Source organism: Thamnophis elegans, chromosome 3 (genome assembly GCF_009769535.1).
Source record: "Thamnophis elegans isolate rThaEle1 chromosome 3, rThaEle1.pri, whole genome shotgun sequence".
Lineage (NCBI taxonomy): Eukaryota > Metazoa > Chordata > Lepidosauria > Squamata > Colubridae > Thamnophis > Thamnophis elegans.
The window spans coordinates 108,916,674-108,930,951 of NC_045543.1; the positions used below are offsets into that span (position 1 = coordinate 108,916,674).

At 42.1% G+C, this 14,278-nt stretch overlaps 1 long non-coding RNA gene across 1 annotated transcript; it reads left to right on the forward strand.

The window, feature by feature from the left end:
- Positions 1-8,681: 8,681 nt before the first annotated feature.
- LOC116505456 lies at positions 8,682-13,985 on the forward strand. The gene is made up of 3 exons (XR_004254943.1): positions 8,682-8,771; positions 13,032-13,121; positions 13,496-13,985. It is a non-coding gene; the product is annotated as an uncharacterized LOC116505456 (long non-coding RNA).
- The last annotated feature ends 293 nt before the right edge of the window (positions 13,986-14,278 follow it).

Consider the following 14,278-nt stretch of genomic DNA (forward strand, 5'->3'; position numbering starts at 1 on the left):
ATCAAATATTCAGACTTGCCTATCCATGGTCCTTGGTCCTTACCAAGTACTCGATGGGTAGACAAAAATGCCAAACCCAGACTAAATATCTGACTGATTGTGCGATTAATAATAATAATAATAATAATAATAATAATAATAATAATACCCGTTTCCCCCCCAAAATAAGACCTGAATAATAAGCTCAATTGGGCTTTTGATCGCAAGCGCTAAAATAAACTCTCCCCTGAAAATAAACCCTCCCCAAAAATATTGCAACACAGCAGCAGCCATGAGGTGACCATGGTCACTGCCTACTGTACCTCAAAAATAATAAGACCTCCCCGAAAATAAGGCTAAGTGCTTATTTCGGGGGTCAAAAGAAAGTAATAAGACAGTGTCTTATTTTTGGGGAAACATGGTAATAATAGTTGTTACATTAATCAAACTTATACAATCCTGGTATTGATATACATGTTTGTTTTAGAGTAGTTATTCAATATTTCAATCTTCCATTTTCATGCCAATGATATTATTAAGCATACATAGTAATATATTTTCCCACAACTAATCTTTCCATATAATTATTATTTATATTCTATTAAACAAAAATTATATCAGCTGATATTCCCCTTATTTCTTATTTCTATCTCTAGTCTAGCGTCTAGTCAGACCACCATTACTAATCCTAATGTTAATACACATGTTTATATTAAGTCATAGTCCTTCATTATTTGGTTGTTCAAAGTCACAATAAACCATTCTAGTACCAATCATTCTATTATTTAAACATACCTAATAATACCACTCTTCAACCTTCAATCTTTCCTTCTAAATATTGCTTTATATAAAGGTGTGTATTCTTATTTCTTCTTCTATTCTAGTTTTTAATGAAGCCACCATTATATTAGAAAAAAAGGGGAAAAATCCTTGTATCCATCATCTCTTGCCCGTTTTAATACTTCAATTCTTATTCATTTTTTAGCTTGCTTCCAATACTCATCTCTTGAATTTTTGTTTCTATAAGCATCTGTGTTTTCATCATTTAGTCTGAATATTTCTCCCATCTCTATCCTCCTAAGCTGCCAGATCTCCAGAGTGTCCACACAAACCCCTAGCTCCCTTTCAAAAGTATTTTCTATGTTTTAAAAGGTCTTTAGCTTTTCTCCCCTTAGTTCCTTTTTTTCAGGTCTAGAGGTTTTCTTTCTATAGTTGTTTCTTGCTTTAAGAAATAGTTCTAGGAGTCTCTTTTCCTGGATTTTCCTCTTTTTTTCTTTTAAGGTTAGGGTCTAAATAAAAAAGGAATCTTCTCACCCAGCTCCATCTCACCCTGTTCATCTACACCAGTGGTCCCCAACCTTTTTATCGCCGCGGACCAGTCAGCCTTTGATAATTTTACCGTGGCCCGCTGAGCGCGCGCAGGGGTGGGGGGGCATTGTTCGCGACAACACATTGATTGTTTATATATCACGTGCGTACCAGCGCGGGGCTCTCTTCCCTGGAGCCTTTGTGCACGGCCCAGGAGCTTTTGCGCACGGCCCAGGAGCCTTTGCGCTGCAGCGATCATGTCCCCTGGCCGCTGCAGCGATCATGTCCCCCGGCCGCTGCAGCGATCATGGCCCCCGGCCGCTGCGCGGCCCGGTGCCAGGTACTCCACGGCCCGGCACCGGTCCGTGGACCGGGGGTTGGGGACCACTGATCTACACCATTCCTGCACATTTCTTTGTTAATTGGCTGTCTCAGCTTCATGGCAGCCATGATGACTGCCTCTTCTTGTCGTGGATGAGAGGGAAGAAGCCCTGGGTCAAGCAGGAAAGTTACTGCTCTCTGAGACCTGCAAGGTGCCTGTCTTTTCTTCACCACCCCTGTAGGGTGGCTTTAGCTCTTTTTGGAACCCTCCAATGGGGAGAACTTGGCATGGGAGCAGAGCTGAGATGGGTTCCTACCAGTTTGCACCTATTCGCTAGAACCGGTTCGTCAAATCTACTGAACGGTTAGAAGAGGTTCCACCAGTGGACCCGGAAAGCAGGCCACACCTATAGAAGAGGTTCCAAAATTTTTTGAAACCCACCACTCACTCACACACACACACACACACACAGACTCTCACAGAGAGAGAAAGAGAAAGAAAGGAAGAAAGAAAGAAAGAAAGAAAGAAAAAATGAGAGATGAAAGAAAAAAAAGAAAAAAGGGACAGAGAGACAAAAGGAAGGGAGGGAGGGAGGGAGAGAGAGAGAGAGAGAGAGAGAGAGAGAGAGAACACATGGCCAGCAAGCCACTCCCACCAGGTCACATGGCCGGCAAGCCACTCCACAAAGGAGGCCACACCCACAGAGTAGGTTCAAAAAATTTTTGAAATCCACCACTGGAGCAGAGAGACCCACTCCTCACATCCAATCTCGCCGCAACATCAGCCAAAAGTCTCAAGAAAATAATTCTTGATAATAAGAACAATTAATCTTTGGAATGGCTTGCCACTAAAAGTTTGTCCAGAACGGTATAGTGTCTTCTGCTCGAACAGGGAATTGAACTAGAAGATTTCCAAGTGCCTTCAAACACTTATTCTATGATTCTACAATTTCAGGAAAACTCTTTCTTTCAAAAATTGCTCCATAAAATACAGCTTTTATTTTTAACAAATTGCTTCTTTGCCCCCCCACTTCAAATAATAGGAGATAAGGTTGCCTTTACTGAATTGAATCTGTTTTCAATATAAGATATGATATTCGGGATGTAGGAAATAGTTTCCATCAATTCATGGCACCTCTGCTGGAGACTACTCTGTGCCTAAGTTATAGGACCATAATAGACTTTACTGGGATTTCAGTGATCAGATGCCTCAGTCCCACTGATTGGGGTTTCACAATCAAATGAATTTTGGATATAATTATGGCAACTCAATTTTCACAAACTATTTGATTTTTGTCTGCTTATCTGCTTTGAATCAGGTGGTTTGTACATGGCGATAAATATTTACAGAATAGCCTAGAATTCTTTATTGGCCAAGTGTGGTTGGACACATAAGGAATTTGTCTTAGTGCATACGCTCTCAGTGTACATAAAAGAAAAGATACATTCATTAAGAATCATAAGGTACAACATTTAATAATAGTCATAGGGTACAAATAAGCAATCAAATCATATTAGGAAACAATCAATCTAAATTGTAAGGATTCAAGCAACAAAGTTACAGTCATACAGTCATAAGTGGGAGGAGATGGGTGATAGGAACAAGGAAAATTAATAGTAGTGCAGACTTAGTAAATAGTTTGACAGTGTTGAGGGAATTGTTTGTTTAGCAGAGTGATGGCGTTCGGGGGAAAAACTCTTCTTGTGTCTAGTTGCTCTGGTGTGTAGTGCTCTATAGCGTAGTTTTGACGGTAGGAATTGAAACAATTTATGTCCAGGCTGTGAGGGGTCTGTAAATATTTTCACAGCCCTCTTTCGCCATGTATAGACAAATCTACTATCTAGCTTCTTGATTCTGGCACCTTCAATTTAATTATATTGCAATAAAAACCACTTCTGAAAGACATAAACAGGTGGGTATTGGTGGAAGCTATGACATTGTTTCTAATTGATAGTGAACCAACTAAGCAAAAAATAGCCAGGTAATAGAAACATATGTTTTCCTAAACCAAACTTGTCTCTATCAATGAATATGTAGAAGTGAGTTCAATTTGAGTTAATCCAAAATAAGTTTATGAATTAACTTCCCCTAATCAATCAATCAATCAATCAATCAAACATAACAGAATTGGAAGGGACCTTGGAGGTTTTCTAGTCCAACCCTCAACTCAAGCAGGAGAACCTATACTATTTCAGATAGATGGCTGTTCCAGTTTTTTCTTGGAAACCTCCTGAGATGAAATTGGTTGTCCATTCTCTTCTTGAAAACCTCCAGTTTTGGAGCACCCACAACTTGTGGTGGCAAGGTGTTCCACTGGTTAATTGTCTTCATTGTCTGGAAGTTTATCCTTAATTCCAGGTCGCTTCTCTCCTTGATCAGTTTCCATCCATTGCTTCTTCTCTTGCCTTTTGGCATCTCCCCCTAAACATCAGCTCTGCCTCTCGCTGCTCCCCTACAGCTTCCTCCATTACAAAGGGACATGGAGAGGAGGGGGAATCACCCTAGTCCCCAAAAGAGACTCCCCCCCCAGGCAGATTCATGGAGGGCAAAACCCTCTTCCTTCAGATAAGTAGAATCACAAATGTCAAAGCTGGATGGGAGTGATAGGATTTGGAAATCAGTCCATTGGGGACGACTGTTTTAGAAACCTGTTGAAGTCTGATCAACTGAAACAGAGTTCAAAGTAGTCTGCCTACAGTCATTTTCCCCTATATCTCCACATCCCAAGTTAAGCCAACTAACTTTGTAGAAGGCATTCCAGAGAGTATTGGGAAGGGAAAAATTGCTTTCATTTCCTGAGCTCTCAGAATGTGTTTTGCATGACCGAAACAAATTTGGCACAGGTCCTTCAACTTTTATAAAGTCCTTTAGCGTTATTATCTTCTGGCTACCCAGTAGCACAACCGCAGAAGTTGTGGGATTTGCTTGAAGGCAGATAATTCCTCCTTTTGAAGCGACCGTTTGACCAGTCGGAGACGCTAGAAGAGAGTCCCAAATACTGTCTCTCTTCCTCCCTCCCCCCGTTTACAGCAGATTCAAATTGCGGCGGTTCTTAACAGGCTTCGAAGGCCGTTAAGCAGCTGGTTGTTGAACAATCGCAGGACGGTAAGTAAAAGTTGGGGCGCCCTAAATGCGCCCAAGTATGTCAGCGCGCGCTAGCCGCAGTCTTGACGCTGAACTTCAGGACTTCTGATGGTGACAGCAACTTCCCTGACCGGCTGGAATCAGCGAGTGCGAAACTCGAAATCTCGGGGAGTCTTTGCAACGTGGCAGACAAAAAAAACAACAAAAACAGGTGGCCATGCGCTAAGACTAGGAGAGTTGGTGGGTGCAGTCTTGGTGCGCTGCCCAAGAATGTCGCCTGATCTCCAGAGAAAAACTTTTCGAGGTCGTGAAAGCAGACCGTTTGAAGGAAGAGTTTCAGGAAGGTCTGGATTCGGATTAAAAATGCAATCGGCGTGAAAATGGCTCTGACTGGAAAATAACAATATACGCCTACTTTGCCTTCAATTAAATGCCTTCCATTTTCCACAATTAATTCAAACTTATATATACATACCCTTTTGACAGAGAAACGGGCACACAGGCATCATTTTGTATGAGTTAATATCACCTAAACTCTTGGATCCACCATGGTGCACAACTCTGAGTTTTACTTGCGAGAACTACGAACACGGTGGCGTTGCTCACATTTTCTCCAGTTCACCGAAAGTTCCACTAAGATCCGTAGGAATTATTTACTCAGTCGAAAGTGACGGAGAGACGCTATGATTAACTTCAGCCTGAAGCCCGGCTTTTCAGACGCTTTTTCCGAGGAAATGTTTAGGATTGTGTTATTACTAATAGCAATTAAGCTAGTTATTAATCCCAAATTCCCCAATGATGGGGAAAGGGGGTTTACAGATTTCTGCAGATACAAATGCACAAATACAAGGATACACACCCCCTTTCCTTGCTGTACAAATAACGAACGGTATGATTTGTTATCCGTGATCTATTATTTTGGGGAAAAACTTATCAAACATTTTTTTAAACAATTCGTTTGGTAAGGCTACTTTATTTACTAAACATTCGGTAAACATATTCATACCTTTATCTCAATTTAACCAGCTGCCTACAAGAGATGATTTTTAAAAAGATAAGAGGAGGGGGGGAGACAGATAAGAAACACTATTTGAGGCTTTAATTTCCCCTTCCCGCTCAAACTATATTTAATTTTTTCCCCAGTGTAAAGGTTTTTTTTAAATTACTGAATTGAGGTGACCATGGTTTAAGCAAGTGTCTCATCATTCTAACTACATCAGGCTAGAACTAGAATTTTATCTAGGGATACAGCTGGGATCTCTCGTTTTCACAGAAAACTCTTTGCTATAAGGCGAAAGACTCAATGCCTTCGTAAGTACATGCTTGCCACCGAATCGGGCTGACACCAAAAGTTGCACTTGTGTGGGACTAATAGCCAGAGAAATTAATGGGATTTACTGCCGTACAGGCGTGACTAAAATGTGGCACTGTGTCGATTCCCCTTGGAACCAGCTCCCTTTTAAACTTCGTTGACGTCAGGCTACTGGTCTTCAAACACTTTCGCGCCAAGTTTCGCCCAGGATGAAGGCATTTACTTCACAGGAGCCACCATTTAATTTAATTCGATTGAACTGGGCAGTTTTCGGCCATCTTCTCTTAATACAGAATGAAAACATGTGTTCCTTTGGTGATAGTTAATAAAAAGGGGAGTCTTTTTTTTTTTAAAGACAACTCTGAAAATACAACTTATATACAATAAGGGTAGGATCCAGTCCAAACAAAGCTCTTGCCTGTTCCATTCATTGCAATTGGGAAAAAGTAAGCAGAGACTAAAATGCTTCATTAAAACCAATTGAGCTTCAAAGGACTCAATTTGGACTGGGTCGCTGCCCATTTCGATAACATATTCCCTGTTCCCGCTTAATAAATGGTCCCCTTTCTTCGCTTCGTGGTCTAAAAGGGAACTACTTAGATGTGGTTTTTTCCCCCAGCAAGTCTAACGCTTAATGTCTGAAGCGGGACAACCACCAAGCCAAGGCGCGCCTATTCCCAAGTCCCATTAAGTGCGGTGAAAAGTTTGACATTAAATAAGTTTCGGTTCTCCGCCTGAGTTGAAATTTACACCCATTGGGCTCAGTAGGAGTCCCCGTAGACAGTCCTCTTGGTGTGCCAAGTGTGTGAGTAAACAGAAAGCGGAACAAAAGCAGGGTTTGCAAAGGTTCGATCATAATGAGACGGTCCGCGGAACGACTAAGAATGCGCCGCTTTCGCTCTGCACGCAGACACCCCAGGCGTTCCCAAGTGCAGGCGGCTGATCAGAGGCGTCGGTTTGCTATGAGCAAACAAAACGAGTCCCTCGGGAAAAGAAGAACGCCTCTATGGCGCGCCCAAGATTGGTGCCTCTCGCTTTCTCTCCTCAGTCTCTCTACCCACCCGCGAGAAGTAGACCGTTCCACGGAAAGAGGCGATTTCTTTTCCTAGCGTTATCCTCCATCAAAACCAGAAAGGAACCAGCTCGATCCACAAGGCTGGTCTTTAACACGTTTGGCAGGTTTGGGAGCATTCAGTCGGGACCCTTACAGTGGGCATAAACATTGATCCTGAGGTAGACGGGATCTTAAAGCCCCATTTCTTACCCTTGCTGGCTTTTCACCTTGGCCATACACCCTTCCCTCAAAACCCCCGCTTTTCTATCGTCCATGCCAATGCATTAAAATCAAATCAATTAACAAGCGAGGTTCCCAGCAGTGTCTTATAGGCGAAATCTTGGATGACGGTCAGTGCATCTGAGGAGCATCTTCTTATCTGTAAACGCTGATGACCCTGAAATTCAAACTATATACTGTATGGACGTATGCGTTTATCTTGGGACACATTAAGCGGCTGACCTTCTGAACCAAAAGGTCTATGCGAGATATTTTTTGCCTGTTGTCAAGCCACTGCACTTTACGCTTGAATGTCAAGTACGTCCAACTAATTGCAAAGGGTGCTCGATACTTAATTCACCGACCGAAATCAATGGAACTTGAAAATGTTAAGCAGTGGTTGGATCTCGCCTTGTCTGATCCAATCCTAACTCCCACACAGGTTCACTCCATTAAATTTAACGGGGCCTCACTTCCAAGCAAGTAACTACCGTACCCAATGAAGACACATAACAAGATCTAGCTTTATGATGCCCCCTAATGTAATTTCCTGGAAAATAAGGTCTTGAGGCGTCCGTTTGCGCTGTTTTTTTGGAGGGGAAAAAGAGAGAGTTATTCCAGGGTTTTCTTAATTAATTGATCGGTATGGATGGACCCTTCTCCATTCTTAACTGTGATCAAAAAACTTGGATGTATTGTCTGCCTAGGATCTATTGGTGAGCTACAACGTGAGTGTAAAAAGACCCCAATGGCCGGCCACACACTGAACCAAAGTCGATGCGGTCTGGGGAGTATTTTGACTTTTAATAACCCGTTAGATACATCTAACGCTGCATCTCAAACCAAGAGGCTACAGTCGCCTCCTCTCTGCATGGCATGCCTGCCGCTGGGACTCTGCGCATGCCCGTTGCGCCGCCAGCAGTTGTTTTGCGAGTGTGGCTGCAGATTCGCCTCTCCCCTCGCCACCAGCCGGAGAAGCTCTGACGCCGCGCGCCTGATTTGCTGGTTCAGTCGATGGAAAACGATCCGCGCTACTTTGTGATCCACCCTTCCCCTGCGCGTGCTCGCACGCACACGCTTTCGAACAAGGTGGAGGTGGTCCGCCCGCTCGCTTTTTTTTAATTAACATTTTCTGTAGGAAGGGAAATTCGGAGAAGGAAAGGCTGGGAATGGACAACAAAATTGGGGCACTGCACCCCCTAGCGGCGTAGGCGAACATTGCTCGGTTTGCTTCTTTTTTTTTGTGCGGAGGGGGAAAAAAACGCCCCTTCAAAGCGAAGGCAGACCGGAGATTTTGCCGGCACGCCCTCCCATCAGCTAACCAATAATGAGGGAGGATGCACGTTAATTCATGAGTAATTACGTGCACCTGACGCTTGGCTCCTGCTTTTGTCCCCGATGAATCTGCCTTAAGGGCAGGCATTTGCGCGGGCTGTCGTGCAAAATGTTCCGTAAACCCCTTTCTGCCTGTCTCGGCACTCGGATAGGAATCGGTGAGTTCTGCAGCCTGTAGCCTAGTAGAGGAATTACGAGACTTTAAAAGAGAAAAGGGTGTTAGCATGAAAGTCAAGTTTGTAGCCTTGTGGATAGGTGAAAAATGGAGGAATCTGTCGATGAGCTTTCCCTGGGAAGCTTTCTGCAGACATTTTGTTTTGGGGAAGGCCTTGTCGCTTTGTGTGCCTTCTCCCTTATTTTCAGAACTGCCTGTGGTATGTTAGGTCATTACAACCAGGAGGGGATTCAAGAGGTAGACACACAAAATGCAAGTGGATTAACAACTTGGTCACAGCTTTATTGAGGGACGCCGTGGCTAAGATGCTGAAATTGTTAATCAGAAAGGTCTGCGGTTCAAATCCCTAGCGCAACGTAACGGAGTGAGCTCCTGTTACTTGTCCCAGCTTCTGCCAACCTAGCAGTTTGAAAACACATAAAAAATGCAAGTAGAAAAAAAGGAACCATTTTAGTGGGAAGGTAACAGCATTCCGTGCGCCTTTGGCGTTTAGTCATGCCAGCCACATGACCACGGAGACGTCTTCAGACAGTGCTAGCTCTTTGGCTTTGAAACAGAGATGAACGCCGCCCCCTAGAGTCGGGAACAACTAGCACATATATGCAAGGGGAACCTTTACTTTTACACAGTTTTACTGTTAATGTTGAGGGGATCTCTGTCTTGGATGTTAGGATGGGATGTTCTAGCATTGCTTCCCTGTGCAGTACACATGGTGTACAACTTCAGATGACCTCTTCTGCAGTTGAAGAGTGTTCCTTACTAGGTAAATCCATTCTGCCCTTAAGGCCCATGTCCTCAGGAAGGACAATGTCTACTAATGTAGTAGAAATTATTATAAATATATTGAACAGGTTCCTTTGCTTGGCTTGAATAAAGCTCTTCACGGGTAGTCCTTTATCATTACTACCATTCATTCAGCAATCCTTCAAAGTGAAGACAGCTCTGAACAAGCGTACTTATGACCACTCCTTGAAGTTCCAGCAGTTGCTCCACTTCTACTGTCACATGATGTGATTTGGGAACTTGTGAAGGTTGCAGCATCCTGTGGTTAATGACCGCCATTTGCAGTCCCCCTTGTCAGTTTCACACAAGCAAAATCAATGGGGAAACAAGCAAGAAAGTTGCAAGTAACTCCCATAGATTCTCCTGCTACTTTTTTTCTGGAAGATGCCTATTGTAGAGAATGAGATCCCAGAGACACTGTACTCCATCGTACCTCCTTATCTGCCTGCACTCCATTCGCACTCCTTCCCATAGCAGGCATCGCTTCCAGCATGCCCACTTGACTGTGACACTTACAAGCCAGCCCATACTCTTTAGTGCCCACTGGTGGTTCCCCTGCCAAACCACCCACAGTCCTTGTCAATCTGCCTGTGCTTTGTAGGGCCTACCCATGGCCCCCACCAATCCACCCATGGCCAGCCCATGGCCTCTGTCAGCTTGCATTCTGTAGTGCCTGCCTGAAGCACCCCCATGCAATGTCCCATACATTACCTGGTATTCCTGCCTCTTCCCATTTAACAATCCACAAGGTCCTGGGGTTACATGGCAACTGGGATTGCTGGTACTACCATTGTTAAGTGATGCAGTCATGTGACATCATGCTTTATGATTGCATTGCTTAGTGATGGAAATTGCAGTCCTCAATATGACTGCGATCAAAGATATTAGCTGGGACTTCATACTACAAAGCAGAACAGGACAGAATAACAAGAGTTGGAAAGGACCTTGGATGTCTTCTAGTCCAAGAAACCTTATAACATTGCAGACAAATGGTTGTCTAATCTCTTCATAAAAACTTTCAGTGTTGGAGCATTCACAATTTCTAGAGGCAAGTTGTCCCACTGTTTTATTGTTCTAATTGTCAGGAAATTTCTCCTTAGTTCTAGGTTCTCTCCTTGATTAGTTTCCATCCATTGCTTCTTGTTCCGCCCTCAGGTGCTTTGGACAATAGTTTGACTCCCTCTTCTTTGCGGCAACCTCTGAGATATTGGAACACTGCTATCATGTCTCCCCTAGTCCTTCTTTTCATTAAACTAGACATACCCAGTTCCTGCAACCGTTCCTCATATGTTTTAGCCTCCAGCCCCCTAATAATTATTGTTGCTCTTCCTTGCTTTCTTGCTAGAGTCTCAACATCTTTTTTACATCGTGGTGACTAAAACTGGATGCTGTATTCCAAGTGTGGCCTTACCAAGGCATTATAAAGTGCTTTTAACACTTCAGGTGATCTTGATTCTATCCCTCTGTTAATGCAGCCTAGAACTCTTGGCTTTTTTGGCAGCTGCAAAACACTGCTGGCTCATATTTAAGCAAAGAAGGTTCTTAAATAGATGAGCAAAGTTTTAAAAATCATCTGTTCTTTCTTCCTTATTACTTTTCTAACTAGTACTACAGGTAGTACTACAGATCTTTGCTTTGCAATATGTTAACAGATATCCCCAGTGGGTATTATTTTTAAAAAATTAGCATCTCTTGCTGTGCTAAAACTTACACTTAAGGATGTGAATAACACTGCCTGTCCCTTGATGTCCCAGCTAGTATCTTTGATTACAGTCACAATTAAAACATTCTTCTTACTTCTCTTTATGGGACAAAACAGCGTTTAGATTACACTGCTTATCTACCTCTAACTTCCAACTTTGGAGTGGGAGGTTATTGTTACATTAATTATAACTGGATACATTTTTATGAGACAGCTTCTTTGGTGATGAGAACTTCATTACCAACTCATTCTTAAAAATGAGATGACCATTAAAGTAACAGACTAAAACTAGAAAAAAAAAGCTAGGGAAGATTAATATTGTTGGTTTAGGAAGACTAAAGCATGCTTATTTGAGTTCTGGGTTGGTGCACATTTTCACGTTACCCTAACTGTTTTTGTTAGAAGATATGTTGTAAAGCTTATTTGCTTCAGTGAAAAGACTATCTTTCTAAAAATTTTAAGGGGATCGTTAGAGGCCTGTTGCTATAATTCTTTTCTCTCAACCTAGTTTGTCTTGGGTTATCTATAAAGCAGTTCTTTGTTACTTTAACTCTTTCTGTCCCAATATCTTTCCTATAAGCAGATAGCTTGGAATTGCAGAAAGGCTGTACATCATGATGTGGGATGGTTATCCCTCAGTTGTTTTGTTTAATAAATTGATAATTCTCTGCATCCTTCAACATATGCATTCCAGTCTTTGCTTGATATTTAGTTCATTATTTGTAACTGATGGATGTGTTAAAAAAATGACCTTTATTAGAAATGACGGCAGTTTTAAACTCACATTCCTGGGAATAAACCTCATTGAACTCAGTGGGATTTGCTTCTACACAGGCAAATATAGAATTGCATTATGTATTATTAGGCCCAGGAGATGAGTGGGATTTTTGCCTTTGAAAGAATATAAACCCATCATGCTGGTAGATTTATTTAAAAACAACAATTTTGTGGCACTTATTGTGTTAAATGTCCATGGATCACAGTCAATGAATCAGATCACTGCATGATAATATATTTAGTTCTTCAGACAGCTGCCACAGTTTAACTCACTTTGGTACCTTACCGATTTCAGAAGGATGCATTCTAGGATAAATTTCTTCTTGAAGCCTCCTGAAGTTTGTATGGCTGTATGGCCATGAGCTACAGATTCTAGGCATGTCACTCGAATCTACAAAATATAGAATCAAAGGCAATTTTAATGAGCAGGCTCCCTCCTATGCTCACTTTCACAGAAGATGCATTACTGAACCTACCAAAATAGCGGCATTCAAGCTGCATGATACCTGCATTAAGTTATACAAGTAATCCTCATTTAGCAGGACAGTAACTTGTTCATTAAGCAAAATGATCGCTAAGTGAAACTGCAGCTGTGCTTTCGATCTTGCTTCACCTTTCCTTTATTTTAAAGGTAAAGATTCCCCTGCACATGCGTGCTAGTTGTTTCCGGATCTAGGGGTGGTGCTCATCTCCGTTTTTAAGCCAAGGAGTCAGTGCTGTCTGAAGACGTCTCCATTGTCATGTGGCCGGCATGATTAAATGCCAAAAGCACATTTAGTGCTGTTACCTTCCCACCAAAGTGGTGCCTATTTTTCTACTTGCATTTTTTATGGCCTTTCAAACTGCTAGGTTGGTAGAAGCTGGGACAAGTAACAGGAGCTCACTCCTTTACTCGGCTCTAGGGATTTGAACCGCTGAACTTCTGATAATCAAGCTCAGTGTCTTAATCACTAACCACTGCGTCTCTCCTTTGCTTTACAGACCTGCAAAGGTCCTGAATGTGAGGATTGATCATGGAGTTACTTTTTCATCACTATCGTAACTGTAAACAGTCCCTGTATGAGGCAATTGGTAAATGAGGACTATCTATAATGCTATCTCTAAGCAGAACAATTATAATAAGAGTAATAATGTATATATTCATTGTTTTTTATTACTTAAATGCAAAATCACTTTAGGATCAGACTGTACTGTATTGCATTGATATACAGGAGAAATATGGATGGGTCCCTACATTGTTCTTGCATTTCTGATGTTCCATGTAGCCTAGCAACTTCTTGCTTCAGTGCAATACCATCCAACACATTCAGGTACCCAATGCAGCTAAACTATTTTGAGATGAGGTTGGCTTTTTCCTTAATTTCAGCACTAATTGCACACATTTTGGCTTTTTGCTCAGCATTATTTCAACTGAATAATCTGGAGGTGGTTTTTTTTTTTGACAGGACTGGAAGGTGCTTCTGAGATGGCTGTTTGGTTTATTTTCTGGAAAGAAAGGAAGTCTGGAATTGGTCATTGAACACAACTCGCCACTTACAACAGCTTACAAAGTGGGACAGGGTAGAATATGCTCAGCAACACATTTTCAGCCAGTGACAAATGTGCAAGTTCAAAATGTTCTTGCAGAAAGAAGCAATGTTAGGTGTTTACTAATTTAAGATTTTGTGACAAAGGGTGATAATAATACACTGAAAAGTTTTCAGATCTGACTGAGTGCAGGCAGGATTTTGTTTTACTTCAAGATAGTTTTGAGCAAAGCTTGTTAAGACCAGGAATTAACTGACCAATGTGATTCAGAGGGATATGCTAAAAGTTCTAAGGACTAATTTTGAAGATTTTCTATCACAGGAACAGGAAGATTTGAATGCTCTTGAAATCTATTTTGGTCATCATCTAGCACAGATACATGAGATTGTTTCTTGGCACTCTTTCTTAATTGAGCCAAATTACTTTTCTGATCAGACTAACAGGCCTTTGCCCATTGGCTGAGTTTATCTCGAGTCTTTAAGGTGATTTTGCCTCAGAGTCACAAACTAAGGCCTAAGAAAAGGCTTGTGAGGAATGAGTGCTGGAGAGCTCAGAGTTGGTTGCCCAGTTGTGCAATGGTCCTTGAGAGACTTCAACTGTTGATGAAGACCAATGCTTAAATGAAGTCTTGTTAATGTAGTCCAAAGAAAAACAACATGTGTCAATGTGGCCTCTTTTGATCCCTTTCGAATCAGAAGTTG